We start from the raw sequence: 15,650 nt of genomic DNA on the forward strand, positions 1-15,650 counted from the left end.
AAAAAAACGTTTATTATAGCGATTCTTTGCCATTTTAGCGAGCGAACAAAAAAGGAAAAAGCGTATAAAATATTGCACTTTAGCGCTAAGACGAAGCTTACGGCCACATCCTAGAATAGCTTATAAACAATGAAGAATTCATAGCGTTGACCACACCTCAGTATGCATAAGTTTCGCCTTAGGCATCGTTTCAGGCATCGAAACTAGCGGCCACTCTGTCGACTTTTTATTGTGGCTAAGCGAAGGAAACTTTCTGACATCATTATTTTGGGATGTTTGCAATCATTTCAGGGCCTTGACGGTGCAATCAACATAATCGTAACAACAGGGTTCGTAGCTCCCGGTGTCCAGCTCGTATTAAGGAATGATGATTAACCGGATTTCGGGTGTGAAAGATAAATTTTGCATTTTCTTCAATTACAACGGTTGTAGCAATCACCTAGCTTATCAGTCTCCAACAACAAACCGTAGCTGTTGCCATCATTTTACAAAAGCTTCAAAGCGACGCATTGCTCACGCGTATATACTTTGCTCCCTGCGTTATGATCGTATAGCCACAATAGAAATATACTACGAACAAAGCGCTTTTTTCAATTCCAAGCTAAGCGGGCACTTTCACTTATGCCTCAGTGCACCTTTTTTTTCTAATATCAAACCACAAAAGGCAAAGACGAGGCTGAAGAAACCCGGTGTCAACATATCCATGGTTATGCTGGGAACCAATATTTGTTGAAAGTAATAAAGAAACTACGTACGTTAATAAACTTCGCTTGGCTACACCAGTCGGAAATTTTGTTTTTGGAGTTATTCCATTTGAACTTCGATCCCTACACTACATAAAATGCAAACATTTGCTACATTACCAAAGGACGGACCACAAAACCGTTTTAACAGAAACGAATGGCAGGAAAAGTGCGATATTTCAGTAACACACTGGAGCCTTACACGTGAAATAGCGCATTTTCACCGAATGACAACGTATAAAGTATAAATTTAGTGTTAGAGACTATGTAGTAAACTTTCGCCCCTCCCTCAGGACGCAGCTTTTGCTAGCTGCTAACAAGGCTAAAATTTTCATTGCCGCTGGGAATAACACCATCTAGACTGGATTAAAGCACCATGCAATAGAATTATAGGTGTTCGCCGGCTCGCATCTAGGCGTAGTGATCGTTTTAAAGGGTATTTTCGTAGTACCCACATGCGTCTGTCTAACTGGTACTTCGACTCTCGTTACGTAGAAGAGATTTTATTCGGGTGCTGCTCTTTTGGAAAGCATTCCGCTTTTCTCTTTATCTAAAAAAAAAAAAATTCATGCTCTGAGTAGTCGGTTAGGACGTATAATATTTCTATTTTCCTCCCCAAAATTGTGGCAAAGACACTCATAACGAAGAAAAAATAGGGAAAGGGTTAGCACCTTAGCCCCTGGAACGCTAAATCTTTACTTACCAAGAATTTTGAATGTGATGGAAAGGACACGCAAGCAAATGCCAACGTCGGAATTCGAAACCAGCGGATAAAGAGTACCTTTCTACAAAGATCTCCTAAAACATTGGCATCTCATCCTGGAAAATCAGCAGGGCCTTCTACCCAGATTTCACCATTGTACCATTCTACTGCCTGTGCCACATGGCACCTAGCAACTGTCAAAAGGCTGGTTACTTACAAGTGTGCGCAAGAGACATTCAGTGCACAAAATATACGCAAAATTGAAGGACGGCTTTAAAATAGCATTCGCAATCCGCCATTTTTTGCTCTAGAACTGGAATTGCTTAGACTATCTCTGAGGTCATGGGCGCGCTAGCTTTCAACCTGGCAGCTAAAGACTACGCTGTCCTACAAGGACTAATGACCGCCCTGCCTTGCCGTTAGTCTCTCTCCTAAAATATCACGTCGTTTTCCGTGTCCTCCTCCCAACGCCAGAGAGTGATTTCGCAGCTGGGCGTTCATTACAGCTGTATCGAAGTCATAGTCTACGAGAAGGTTTCGCAGACCCTCTCAAGCCCGCATATAGTTAGGTGTTTGTAGCATTTAGAGTAGTCTGGTTATGTTGCAGGAAATCAGAGAACGCTTATTATATACTCGACCGATAAAACCACCGCTTCAAATATCTTCTGAATCGTGTGACGGTTGTTTTAAATGTCCTTATGCTCAGTATTGGCCTAGTGGTAACCGCAGCCTATAAACGTTTGTATGAATCAAAAACATTCAAGGGGGGCGAGTTGAGCGCCACCAGATTAGCTTGTCTTTTCGCGTGAAAACCGGTCGCATCCCTTCATGCCTCTTTGATAAAACACGTTCGTAGAGTGATTTCCCCTTGAGTTCTCACAAATCTTGAAGCACTAGCGATCTATGGGGTTGGAGCCTGCTGTTTAGCGGTGTCTTTTCCGTTGCCTTTGTTTCAAGGAACCCAGTTCACCCATCCGTTGTGTTCGCTGTAACTTTCACTTGTAAACCTCGGCCGGCACTTGCTCTTTGGCAGCAGACGAGTTGTCTATATTGTACCTCCCTTTTAGCTGCTTGTGCTAACATGAATGCGGTTTGCGTTGAGGAGCCCTTATATAGAGCACGCATTTATGCCCAGCCCTTAACAATTCACGATTATTTTCCCAGCTCAAGAATAACGAGTCGCCCTTCTAAATATTCATAGAGTGTACAGTATGGGTTCATGCCAGTGAAAATCAATAAACTGGCTCGCCCTCTCGCGGACAGCAATTGCATCGTATTCTCAATAACAAAATATATTCTGGGCCAAAGCCCACATTTTGTTTCCATACAATTAAATATTACACCGATCACACAACGGTAAGAGGGCCCCTCGATTGAAGTGGCACGCATTTCGACTAAGGTGAGAGGTCGTATGCCACCGAAAGTATCAGCGGAGGAATAGGACACCATTGGTGAACTGGAGGATCGGATTGGAGTAATTATATTTGCTAACTCTGGGCGACGGTCGTATGAGTCACTGAGGGCGACCGATTCGGTGGCTGTCGACGTCCTTATCTGGGTGTGCGGAAACATATATAGCTTTTCGTAAGGACAGGCATGCACGGTTGGGGAGCATTGGTCTGACGCAGTTGGGAGGCCGTGTCTTCGGGCTAAGTGTCTTCTCTGTCGTAGAGGTTGAGGTTCCGGTGCGTTTAGGGTGCTTTATAGAACCTATTGCGTGTGAGACAGCCTAATGAAATTACGTCGTTTACGTAGTGATATTATTAAGAGAAGGAAGCCACTCACGGTCAGTCAGTATTCAACTGACCGCAAGATTTATCATCCTCCATCGGAGGAGTCACAGCATGGCATGGTCCCGATTATAAAACCTTGGCTTTTGAGCATGTTACCACTCGCTGGGATAACTTAAAAACCCCGCATCACCGGAGGACACAAAGTCAGAACATTCGTGGTATTTCGCACATTTAGAGCCTGTTCCAAAGCTGTGGGTCATTCGCATTCCACTGCCTGGTTGCGTCTCGCGGTCCCCATGACCTCAACGTTTTCATACCACCAGCCGTCATTGCGAAAGAAATCGGAAACCATCGAGGACTGACTTGCAGGCGGTGGTAATTCCTCAGCTGCCTTTTGGACGAGTGTGACTTGTTTAAAAGCCTAAACAGACAGCTGGTAGGGCATGGAGGCACAGCACGTCCGCCATATATAGGCCCGCAAGAACACTGCTAGGGTCCAAGCGCCGACTGCCTTAAGTTCATGGCCTCAATCAAATTTGTCTGTTCCCACTTCACGCGCTCGCCTTCGCTGCCGTGATGCAATTTATTTCCCTTCGTTGGTCCGATGCCAGTGCTTGCAATACTTCTCCCTCGCAAAAAAGCGGTGCTTGCGTTTCTCGCCATTCTTTTATGTTGCAATAAGGGGCGAGGACAGTGCCGGTAACCTTCAAGTTGCGTTTTTTTTTCTGCTGGTGTCTTGCATCTATTTCTTTACACACGTCGGCTGTACCATTTAGGACATGTATGTAGTATGTAAACAAAGATGAATGCATAAATCACTGGCACATAGTTCACAGCTCAGAAATAAGAAGGAAACACAAAAATCAACATAAACGGACCAGGCGAAATGTGTTTCTTAAGTTGCGATTGTCAGTCAGACAAAGATACCTCAATGTATTATTTCTTACGCACTGACTAGCATTGTCTTAAGAAGTAAAAAACAAATGGTTGCTCTGCCCAATACTTTTATTGCCATAAACCTGATCGCAGACGGTCCTGCATTGCAGTATCGGTAGTGCGATTTTCTATTCGTTTTGCTTTCGCAAGGAAGAATTTAGGACGAACAATGGCTGAAAATAATTTGGTAGTATTTCGCGAATACCGAAGCCGAACGCATTTTACAATCATTTAATAAACACCTAGAATGTTCAAACACAGGATAAAATCTACTAGTGTTTTTGTCGAAAACCGGGGGCTGAAGACCAGGGGAACCAGTGGACGAATGGCGGTTAACATTGGTTTCACGTGGAGCGGAAATTTTTTCTCCAATTATCTAGACTGTCTTTATTATCATGGTTATCTGATTTTCTTACTGCAAAATACCCACTTCCGAGATAGATTCTGTGCTTGTGTAAAAGGCCATCTTTCAGTAATAGAGCACAAAATAGCGAATGTAGTTTTATAGCACGAATCATTGTTCACTTTTTTTATTTTAATGGGGAAACGAAACTTTCAATTCTCTGTCATCACCCTTTTACCGGCATGATAGTATTGCCACCCTCTGGTTAGGTTATATTGAAAAACAGATTTGTAAAAAATATAAGGCTTTGCCAAAACTTCGTTGTGAAAGGACGTGACACGACTTCGGTGTTCTACACATTTAATGGCGAAAGCTTAGTGGGTGATTCAGCGCGAAAGCTTGACTGTGGTGTTTAGAGCAGCAAAGCGCTTCCTAAATTGCAGACGGCGCAGAGAGAATAAAATTGATGAATTGAGTCCAAACGCAAATTCGGTGAATTGGGGTCTTTATTCAGAATTCAAGGCAGGCTTACGAAACATGAGTTGAGCACATATCCGTGACACCGGTTCGACCGTTTGACTGCAGCTTACTAAAAGAATACCTAGTGCTTGCGTTCTGGCATCCGAATTAGAACAAATCTCCGGCCGGTACCCGCAGCTCGATGGTATACAACTACTTTTTATTGTTATGAAACATCAGTAGGCTCCACAAGAAGTAATGCCACATTTGATTTAAATAAAGCATTAAACAGACACTGAACGCAATCTGCAAGTTGGTTTCAAACAAAAGCATCACCTTTCCATAGCCATTTTAGAGTTGATTTGGTGGCAGAATATGCCTACATTTCTGTGAAATCGCTTGTAAAACAATGCCTTTACCTTTCTAATTTTCTCGCCCAGCGACTCTGACGCCAACAGCGGCTGCAGCAGCCCCTGTTTGTGTCACAATAAAACGGAAGCAAGCAAAACACCAGTAATGTATAGAGGTATAGGAGCAACCCAATGCAACGCTACCACGTACCTGGCAGTGTGATCAGTTTCAGTCAAATTAGTTGTGCTTTCCCAAAATTCCACGTCCTTTGCAGCTCCTGACCACTAAGCAAAATGTTTCTTATTAAAGAGACCGGTGATCAGTACTTAACCGTTTGTTCAAGAAAAACAAATTGTCTTTTTTCAGCCGCGGGAATGTTGGCGTCAGACGAACAGCTCCTGCCTAGCTCGCACGCTACTTCGAAAACCGGTACCACCCCCTTAAGTGTGGGCAAGTTGCGCCATCCATCGTAAGCCACGGAAGACGTTGCGCGCGCCAAACGTTTGCCCACTTCCTGTGTTAGTTGAGCGCTATAGCCTAGCGGCGACACGTATCTTCACGTTTTCTCTATTTCCACCTTCTTTTAAAAAGCTACGGTTAAGAGCGGTATACTCCTGTCCTCGGTGAGAAAATCTATAGATCTAGATGAACTTGTTTCCACTTGCGTGTCCCTTTATAACACACTGAGTCAGGTGGATTGGCCAGTAACGATGACCGTGTTATCGGGAGCCAAACGTTTCACCTGTTTACATTAGGCTGAGATGTCAGCACACACACACTGACTGTTCTACATTTACACTAAAGGAACTGAGTAATTCCACGTCCTTTGTAGCTCCGGACAACTAAGCAAAATGTTTCTTATTAAAGAGACCGGTGATCAGTACTTGACCGTTTGTTCAAGAAAAACATATTGTTTTTTTTTTTTAGCCACGGGAATGTTGGCGTCAGACGAACAGCTCCTGCCTAGCTCGCACGCTACTTCTCTAAGGACCTCACAATTCGATTCCAAAATTTTTATTGTGTCGTGCCCTCAACATACGCAGTCGAATAAACACTCTCCGGCGTTATTTAATTTAACCGAGCTTTTTAATTCACATCTTCAAAATGTTAAGGCATCCTCGCAATTCTTTTACCCCGTCGACAATCATACTGTAAAGGAAAGCGATTGCGATTACTTGGCTACGGTTTTGCTTCTGAAACGTTGTAGCGCTAAAGAATGAAACTATTTAATTCTGTAAGACTGCGGTAGTCTGTTTTTAGGGCTGCTAAATGCCCACAATATTATACTTGTGCCTGCCTTCTACTGTTAGTAACAATAGTCATATGCTTCTCCTTTGTGCAGTTTATAAGCACCAACCAATCAATATGGGTTTACTTCCAAAATGACACAACCACCATAGAAACCGAGCCTAGAGAACCGTTCAAATGCTTGAGATACAGACAAACTTTTCTTACGGAAAGTCATTACGACTTCCTCCAATATTGGAAACAAGGAAGAGTAATGTAAGTATTTTCGCCACTTCTTTCGAAGGAAATTTCCCAGAAGCAACGCAAAATGCCTTTACGCCAAAATGCACAATGTCGTCATGACTAAAAACGCTTTTTATTAGGAAAAAAGACAAATATATGCAAGAAACTGTTAGAGATGTGCTAAATTTTCGTAGTTGAGATGTTGTAAGGAATGTCCGAAGCAATGACGGTCAAAAACAGCGACTTTACCATGTCCATGTTAAAATTACAATAGTAAATCAAATTTATTGTCGGAAAACCTATACCTTCGCTTTGAAATAAAATTACCTCAACTACTAATGGCCGTGCAAACTAACTATAAAAACTGGGAGAGCATATTCATATTTCATATGCCAAGTATTGTGATTTCATAGCTTGCTATTAGCGTAATTTGAAAAATTAGTAAAAAAGCATGCATCCTTCGCCTATAGTTTCATGCTTACGCATAGGAATACCACCTTAAATTTTCTAGCTCGGTATGAAAAGAACACACTTTGGATTTCTCTGAAACCGCTCCCGTAAAATTACCTCTGCTTTTTCAGTGGGATATAGTCCCAACTTTACAAAACGCAAATCATTTCAATGTCTCAAACAAAAAAAAACCCGCAGAACCCATATCTTCGCGCATCGACGACCCAAACAAAATGTAGATGTTACTTTCCCGTACTAACCTCCAAGCCTTTTATTTATTTATTTATTTATTTATTTATTTATTTATTTATTTATTTATTTATTTATTTATTTGGTTACCCTGAGGGCCCAAAGGGCGTTAAAGAGGGGACCGGGTTACATCTTGTGTAATATAAAAAAAAAGCAGCATCACAAACACAAGCTGAAACGAGCAACGTAAAGATACGAAATCACCACAACAGGTTGCTTACAGCAGATCTGAACGCAGTCTCATCTGTTATCGCAGCAACAAACGAAGGAAGGTGGTTCCAACTAACGCAAGTGCTGGGGATAAACGAATCATGAAAATGTTTTGTATGGCAGGATGGGACGTTAACTTTGCACAGATGATCAATGCGTGCGAAGTGTAAGATGGAGAAGATAGTAGCTGTTGTTTTAGAATGGGATTTTTTTTATATATTCTGTGAAAAAGACACAACCGAAATAATTTCCTCCGATGGTCGAGCAGTGGTAAAGAAATGCTTAATTTCATGGCCGTAACGGTCGATGTGCGGTGATAATCAGAAAGAATGAATCGCGACGCACGATTTTGGACTTTCTCTATTTCTGCAATAAGTGATTCTTGACCGGGGTCCCACACAGAAGCCGCATACTCTAATTTTGAACAAACGAGACATTTGTAAAGAAGTTTTTTAGGGAACTAGGAGCCATATAAAAATTTCGCCGGAGGTAGCCTAACATATGGGTAGCATTATTGACTACATAATCAATGTGAAGTTTCCACGACAGTTTAGATGTTAAGTGTACAACAAGGTATTTATAAGACTGGACAATTTGGAGAGGGACGTCGTTAAGAAACTAGTTAGGTGCAGCAGAGTTAGTTCGAGAAACGCGCATGCATGTGCATTTATTAATGTTAAGATTCATTTTCCACAACTCACACCATTCCATAACTTGGTTAATATCGGAATGTAAAGTGTTAATATCAGATGTATTAGTTATTTCCAGATAAATTACACAATCATCAGCAAAAAGGCGGACTGATGAACGGTTGTTAGTTGGCAAGTCATTAATGTAGATAAAAAAACTAAGGGCCCCAACACAGAGCCTTGAGGAACACCTGCGCGAACGGCAGATAAAGGAGAATCGGAGTTATTTACAGTAATAAATTGTGAACGGTTAGTTAGGAAGCAGCGTAACCATGCGAGCACGTTAGTATCCGAGTTAAGATTGTTAAGTTTGAAAAATAGAAGTTCATGTGACACAGTATCGAATGCCTTCGCAAAATCAAGAAATATGCAGTCCGTAACCGACTCGCGATCTAAAACGAAGTGAAGGTCATGAGTGAAACATAAAAGCTGCGTTTCACATCAGAATGATTTGGATTTTCTGAACCCGTGCTGTGAGTGACTCAAAAATGAATTGTCTTCTAAAAAATTGGCGACGCAAGAATAGATGAACTGTTCCTTGAGTTTGCATGAAATGGAACTTGATGACACTGGGCAAAAATTGTGCGGTGAATGTCTACCCCCAGACTTATGCAAGGGAACCATCCGCCCAATCTTCCAATCATCCGGAATACAGCCAGTTTCAAGTGATTGCGTGAACAATTTTGTCAAAAACATAGAACAATACAATTTTGTGTTGATAAAAAATTTGGAATTATGTTGTCTACTCCACATGATGACGCAACTTTTTGTTTTTCAATCAAACGCACAATGCCAGAGATGTCGAATATAATTGGTTCCATAGAAAGTACGGCAAGTGGTTGAAATACCGGATAAACGGTGACAGTAGAGGTGGAGAACGCAGAAGTGAACACATGATTAAATACCGCAGCACACTCATCACCACGAACCGTAGCTCCATCTGGGGTTTTAAAAGTAATCGTTGAGTTATCCTTATTTTGGTTTTGATATTCCAGAATTGCATGATTTAAAAACATCACAACAAAAAATCTACAACCCATCTGCCTCACGACAACAATTTGGAACGCGAACCCTCCTAGGATGAAAAATTAAGTAAAAACTGACTCCAAATCGAAGCCCAGTACTGATTCGAAATGATAGTCTGAAATCTCAGTCGAAATTTAAATAGCAATCTATTTAAAACCGAACGACAACTCAACAAAACAACACTGGACTCTTCCGAGCGAGCTGCAATAAACATGGCTCTGAGCGTGACTCATCTGGCCATCTTAACCATGCCTGCAAAGCTATGTCGGCCATGTGACGCCGGCACAGACGCAGGGGAGGCGCTCGTGTTCGTGTATATGTGTGGGTGCCGAGCCTAGAGTTTCTTAGTAAGTATACTAGAGAGGAAACTGCGCCTCGTAAGCCATGTCGACGTGGTGGTTCATAGGAAGACTCACTTTTTGGCTTGGGATTGGCATGACAATTGAATTCTTAAGCGGTTTTGGGGATTTACTTTTCACTATGCATTAATACGTTTACGAGCTACAAAGAAGCCGAAATCCTCCCTGTTCAGGGGTAGCCGTGTTCGGTGAAACAGCAGGCAGTGCGTGATCGCACCTGACGTTTCTCTTGCCGCCGTCGAAGGACGAATGACTGAGCGGGTAATATGCCGCCGCGAAATTTGTAGCCGACGAAAAGAAAAAACAAAACGTACTTCGACGAAGATAAGATACGACCATGGGAATACGACAGATACGGGCGCTTGTATGCGTCCTATCTTGTCATCGTGCACGACTGTTTAACGCACGTTTTCTTTTTTCTTGTTAAACTACTTGGCGCCCGGTGCACCGGTTCACCACGAAGGCAACTTTTTAACAGGCACGCTCAAAAAACTTTCCAAAGCCCTTCAAACAACTTATTATTTGCAATAATGCAAAAATAGTAAAATCAGAGTCTTTAATGAGCTTCCTCCCAAATATTCACATTGTTCGTGACTACAACCTTGGCCTGCGGAATAGCACGTACAACCATTCCCACAAAAATACTCTTTACTTCCTTTTTCTTTAGTTTTAAAACAGCCTGTATTTTCAACTTACATAATTGCACACTATTCTTCGCGTTTTTGTGGCACTTTCTTTAAATTTGCGCTCACTGAAACGTTTCAATCCAAGCCAATGATAAAACTAAGGCGAGCGCGATGTATATTGGCGGTCCATGACGACACAGACAGCCTTGAAGTGAGCCGCATAGACGCTACCGCCAGATTCCTCTCTAGTGTATATTTTAAGAAACTCTATGGTGCCGAGCACGCAGTAACCGTAGTTGCCAACTGCTTCAGGTAGCAGCGCTAACAATTATTTTCAGTGTTTTTGCAGCATTGCAACAAGGCAAACATGCGAGCCTGGGGAGGGCAACATATTGCCATGGGACACACCCTCTAACTTCTGAAATCTTAACTGCTCATGGGGGGTATTTCCCAAAGCCACCACCAGGTCGCAGCATCAGTATATTCAGTGATGCGTTCCCCAGTAGTGTACATTTGGCTTTCCTGCAGTTCGTTTGAACGTACGGATATCATCAGCTAGAAGATGAAAGCTTTTCTTCAAAAAAACAGAAAACGAGTTCTGGCTCAAACCTCGCCCTTGCGCCGGGGAGGCGTTCAGAGGGATTCTAGTGATGGGGACACGTTGCGTTTTCCACCATGCCATATTCGGGAACCGGCCCGAAGACATTGCTTGCCAGCGGCCACATCGCCGTCCGTGGTATCACTCAGCCGCGTCCGCGGGGAGTTATTACTGTTTTAGGACTAAGCGATAAATGTATCAAATGCAAATGTTCACCGTAGGTGTCGCCGCTATCGGCGTCAAAATGAATTGTACCAGAATGGCTGCCCGGTACATAAAAAATACAACAAAACCAATATCTGTTTTTGTGGGATTTGAACCCGGCTCACCACAGCAGCAGCCATATGTGCAGGCATCAGAGCTAACCCGGCACCATACCGGAAAGTAAGAACAAATAGGCTGATGCGTTCCCCGTGACAAGGGACGTGATAGAACACGAGTAGAAAAGGAGCACGCGGCGGAGAGGTATCATGTTGGGAGACGCCACGTGAATTGCTGCCGGTCGGCCTGCAGAATAATTCGTATCAAAAGACAAAGGAACAAAAGCCAAGAACGAGGCCTAAAGACGATTCAGCAGTAGAGAAGTCTTTGATAACGGCTGCCTTTCGCTTTAATATTATATAAAGAGACTCAAATGCCTGTGGATCTTTTTTTCTGTTTAAGTAGGCTTTACTGCGTGACCTACAATGTGGGATAGCGAGCTAAAAACACCCACATTACAGCGGTCTTTAACTTGGCTTTACTTGTAAACACCACATTTTTTCTAGGGGCAATATATGCCCTCTTACATGAATTTATAAAGGGCCGCAAGCCAACAAGAGGCCAAAGTGTGAGTGTGCGCCGAAGGTCGTAAGGGATTATCTTCTTCTCTCGTCGTACGAGATAGCCAAGACCGTAGACAGCTCCGGTGCAAAAACGGTCCCTCACATGCAATGCAACTTGTCGCCTATGTGCTTGCATGAATAATACTCGAATACGTTATCAAATTTGCCGCAGCCGTGAAGATCGTGCGGTGCTGAAAGTAGGTTCGTACTCGTAGTCGAACACACGGGTGTAGCTTATAGATATTTTCGTCTACCAAAATGCTTAATTACCAACTTACGGATACAGGATTCTGCAGTAGAAAATGTACGAACGCATCCAAGTGACGAAAACTACGTTGAGGACATTATTTGTAGTAGGAAAGCAACCAAACTCCGCGGAGGTAAAACTCCGTGAAAACCAGAACTACTGTTACTCACTCGTTTTTTTTTTTTACCGTTGGCGAATGAAAGACCCTTTGATTATATTTTCCCACCGCCAAAAGTTTCTTCTATGCCCTTCCATATACGTGTTCGTGCTCAAAATTCACAGTTTAAATTACCCGTCAGCGATTTCCTCAGCCCAGGAAGTTCGCGCTTGCATCGATCACTTTGGAGTCTATGTGATATGTATGTAGGCAAGCTTGATAGCAAGGCTATCGCCTAGCACAGTGACAGTTTACCCTAAAACAAAACAGGAAACACAGTGTGTACCAATGCCCGGTTTGCTTGCTACTTGCCTACTTGTGTGGTTTAATAAACTTGGTTACTTTTGCTTGTACCGCTTCGTCGGGTATTCGATTAAGAGTTGACAGCAAATTCTGCCTTTTTGCTCAGTCGTATCAGAGGTGAGATATCGCCCATTCACTCACTTGCGAAATTCGGCCTTGCGTCGATCTTGTAGCTATATCTGATCCTCTCTAAGCCCCTTAGCGCTTAGATTTCGGACGGACAGGCGCAGCTATGATTCGCTTCCTAATAAGAGTTGATTTGAAATCGCTTCTCTATTATAGCCGCGGGGCAACCGTAACTGTAGGTTTTTCCTATTTGCCAATATCGTCTAACAGAAAGGCTATGTTTGGTTGTTATGCGAAAGGTTCTTGGTTATAAATACCCATAAACACAATTGGTTAAACATTTCTTCACGAGCCTTTTCCTAACGAGGGTTTCAAACAGGGTTTAAACAAGTGGAAAACATAGCTTGCCCATAAATTTTATATACCAACAACTTGTATTGGTAAGCGGCATTGGTCAGGTGCGACAATATGCAATAAGTAGAAGGCATATTCATACCCAGCTTTCCCGCTCAACATTCTAACCTCGCAGGAACCTAGGAAAATTACTTCAGGAAAGTGATATTTGGCACAAAGCAAGACTTCAACGGGAAGATAGAAACACTAGAATAATTTTTCAGGATTCTGAATAGTTTATGTGTAATTCGCGATCAAATTGTACTCCCCATGCATTTCTATGGGATAGTTTCCATGGCTCAAGAAACTAGCCGCAAAACGTGCAAGACTTGAAACTGTGCGCAAAGCAAGTTTTCATCCCGAATATTAGCAGCGCGAAAGAACTTTACATTACGCTAAATAACTACAGATTAATCGCTGTTGAACGGACTGCCATGAGCGGGAAAGCTGCACATGTGAGTTTGGTGTTGCATTTTATATTCCGTTAGTTCACCTGGGAGTTGCATAGAGTAAAGACTTTCCGCCAGCTAACAGGTCGGCCCCGCCCGGAGGCGAGTGGTTATAGAAAACGGCTGAAACTTGTGTTTTATGGGAATCAACCGCACAGTAATAGGCAAAACTGTGGTGTGCCTAAAAGAGAAATAAAAAGCTTTATTCAGATAAGCTGGCGATCCTAGGCGTAGGCTAAAAGCTCTTGACCTGTAGAAGCGTCCTCGGCCACCTGCATAGCCCGATTTGATCCTTTGTGTCAGAGGTGACCAATACGATCGCTTATTGCTTTACCTCAGTGATTCTGCGACCTTATGTAGCAGCTGCGGGAAAGCCGATAGCATATGTGCTAGGATTTCCCCTGGCTACATTCCTGGCATTTGTCACAACATCGCACTGGGTAGCAGTAGCATACGTTAGCGCAAAAAAACTGCCTACCGACTGGAAGTGCTATTTAGCTATGTGTAAGGGATAACTGTTAGTCACAGTTCGATAACAAATTTCGTGGGCTTTTAAGAGAAGCGTGTGGTTCCAGAAAACGCGGTGCGTTGCATGAACAGTGTGCGTGCCAGCTATGACAACGGGACAAATTCGAAATTGATTGATCACACCTCCACTGTATTTAGGCTGTACACCGGTAATTAGTTTTTTTCCGTTCATTCAGTGACTTGGCCGCAATGTTTAGGCATGATAGTCCTCTTTGGCCTGCATAAACGCGAAGGAGTACCAAAAATTGCAAATAAATATACCTCATGAAACGGTATTTTGAATAAGAAATGCAGGAACGGACAAACACACTTTCTTCCTATCGCCGGGGTAGTTTTGAAAGAAGAGTAAAAAAGACCTGGGAAGTGGAAGGTAAAGACAGGAGGGAGATTTACGTGGCAGGGCGGCGATATTGTCTGCTTAGGAAGCATATACGTGACCGTTTGTCTTCACTTTATCACGTAGGCAGCATAAGTTAAAGCCTAATTCAGCTGTTTCGCCGTAATAATAACGTACTCCCTCAAGTTTCATTCTGTAGGCCTAGTATTTTGTCCTATGTCTGATATCGCAGCTTACCCATTTTGACACCGAATACGTTGTAATTTCGAAAATTCCGCTTCGCGTTCTACATGTTTGTTAGGACAATATTCTCAAATACGATTTTCGGAATTTCTATTGGTAACCCTTGTAAGCAATGACAGTTAAAGTTCAAACATATGGTGAGCACTTCTTGATAAACCCGCATAAACACGTAATTTATCCAAATTCCAATTTACTACTACTAGCTATTTGTTAGGCGAAACCAGTAAAGCAGAGTATTTACACATTCCAAGAAGTTACTTCATCAGCAAAATAATCTAGACATCGAACGGGTGCGCCGTTTACTGAGAAAATGAACAAAAATATTTGCCTTTTTTATTCTTTGGCGGGCACCAATTTTGGGTCATTTAGCGTGCAGTCAAAACTCGACTTAACGTAGCCCAATTTTACGACAGTCCCAATATAACGAAGATATACCAACCGTTTTCAGGCGCTTATACATCCCAATGCTTTGAGACTAAAACTGCACCCGGAGGTAGGATCATATTGACGTATTCAGTTCACATCCCCGTCTGTCACAAACCCCCGTGGCCCCCTCGCGCAAACAACGGAGGAGCGACAACAGTTATTTATATCTGCAGTGTAGCCGGCCCGTGCGAGTGCACGTGTGCCGAAGTTGCAGCAGTGAATGAGAGGGTCACACGGGTACACGAGTACGTTTTAAACTAAATATATTTTAGTGCATGAACAGATCAGATTACATCGGGACAGACAGCGCTTGACTAAAGAAAAAAGAAAAAAAAACACAAAGTGTTACATAGATATCGGTTTTGTGCGTACAGGCACGAAGCTGGGGGCGCTAAGGCATTACTACAGGCGCTAAGCGGGCACTGCGCACCGGCTAACGCACGGCGTTACCTAGACAAGTGGCGATCCCCCCCCACCCCCCCCAAAAAAAACATTACACAATGCCGGAATACGGAGACACCGAGGCTTACATCATACTACTATGCGACATCAACAACGACAAAAGAAACCTTGCAGGTACGAAAGCTCTACGCGATAGAGGCAAAATTAGGAGGAGACATACGTCTTCACCTTAGGCGTGGCTATGAGTAACCGCGAGCGGAAAGTCACCGCGGACGGAAATGACGCGAAGTCACGGCAAAGTCGGGTCAGCTTCGCTTAGCAGGCGCTTAC

General features: G+C 43.0%; 1 long non-coding RNA gene across 1 annotated transcript in view; it reads left to right on the top strand.

Annotated features, from left to right (window-relative positions):
* LOC144152159 (uncharacterized) overlaps positions 1-15,650 on the top strand; it is a 58,839-nt gene that overhangs the window by 2,323 nt on the left and 40,866 nt on the right. Inside the window, exon 2 of the long non-coding RNA XR_013319077.1 lies at positions 6,611-6,771. This is a non-coding gene — a long non-coding RNA (uncharacterized LOC144152159). The remainder of the gene's footprint in view (positions 1-6,610; positions 6,772-15,650) is intronic.

The sequence above is a fragment of the Haemaphysalis longicornis genome, unplaced genomic scaffold, assembly GCF_048455015.1.
Source record: "Haemaphysalis longicornis isolate Haplotype H1 unplaced genomic scaffold, Haemaphysalis longicornis Haplotype H1 scaffold_9, whole genome shotgun sequence".
In the NCBI taxonomy this organism is placed as follows: Eukaryota; Metazoa; Arthropoda; class Arachnida; order Ixodida; family Ixodidae; genus Haemaphysalis; species Haemaphysalis longicornis.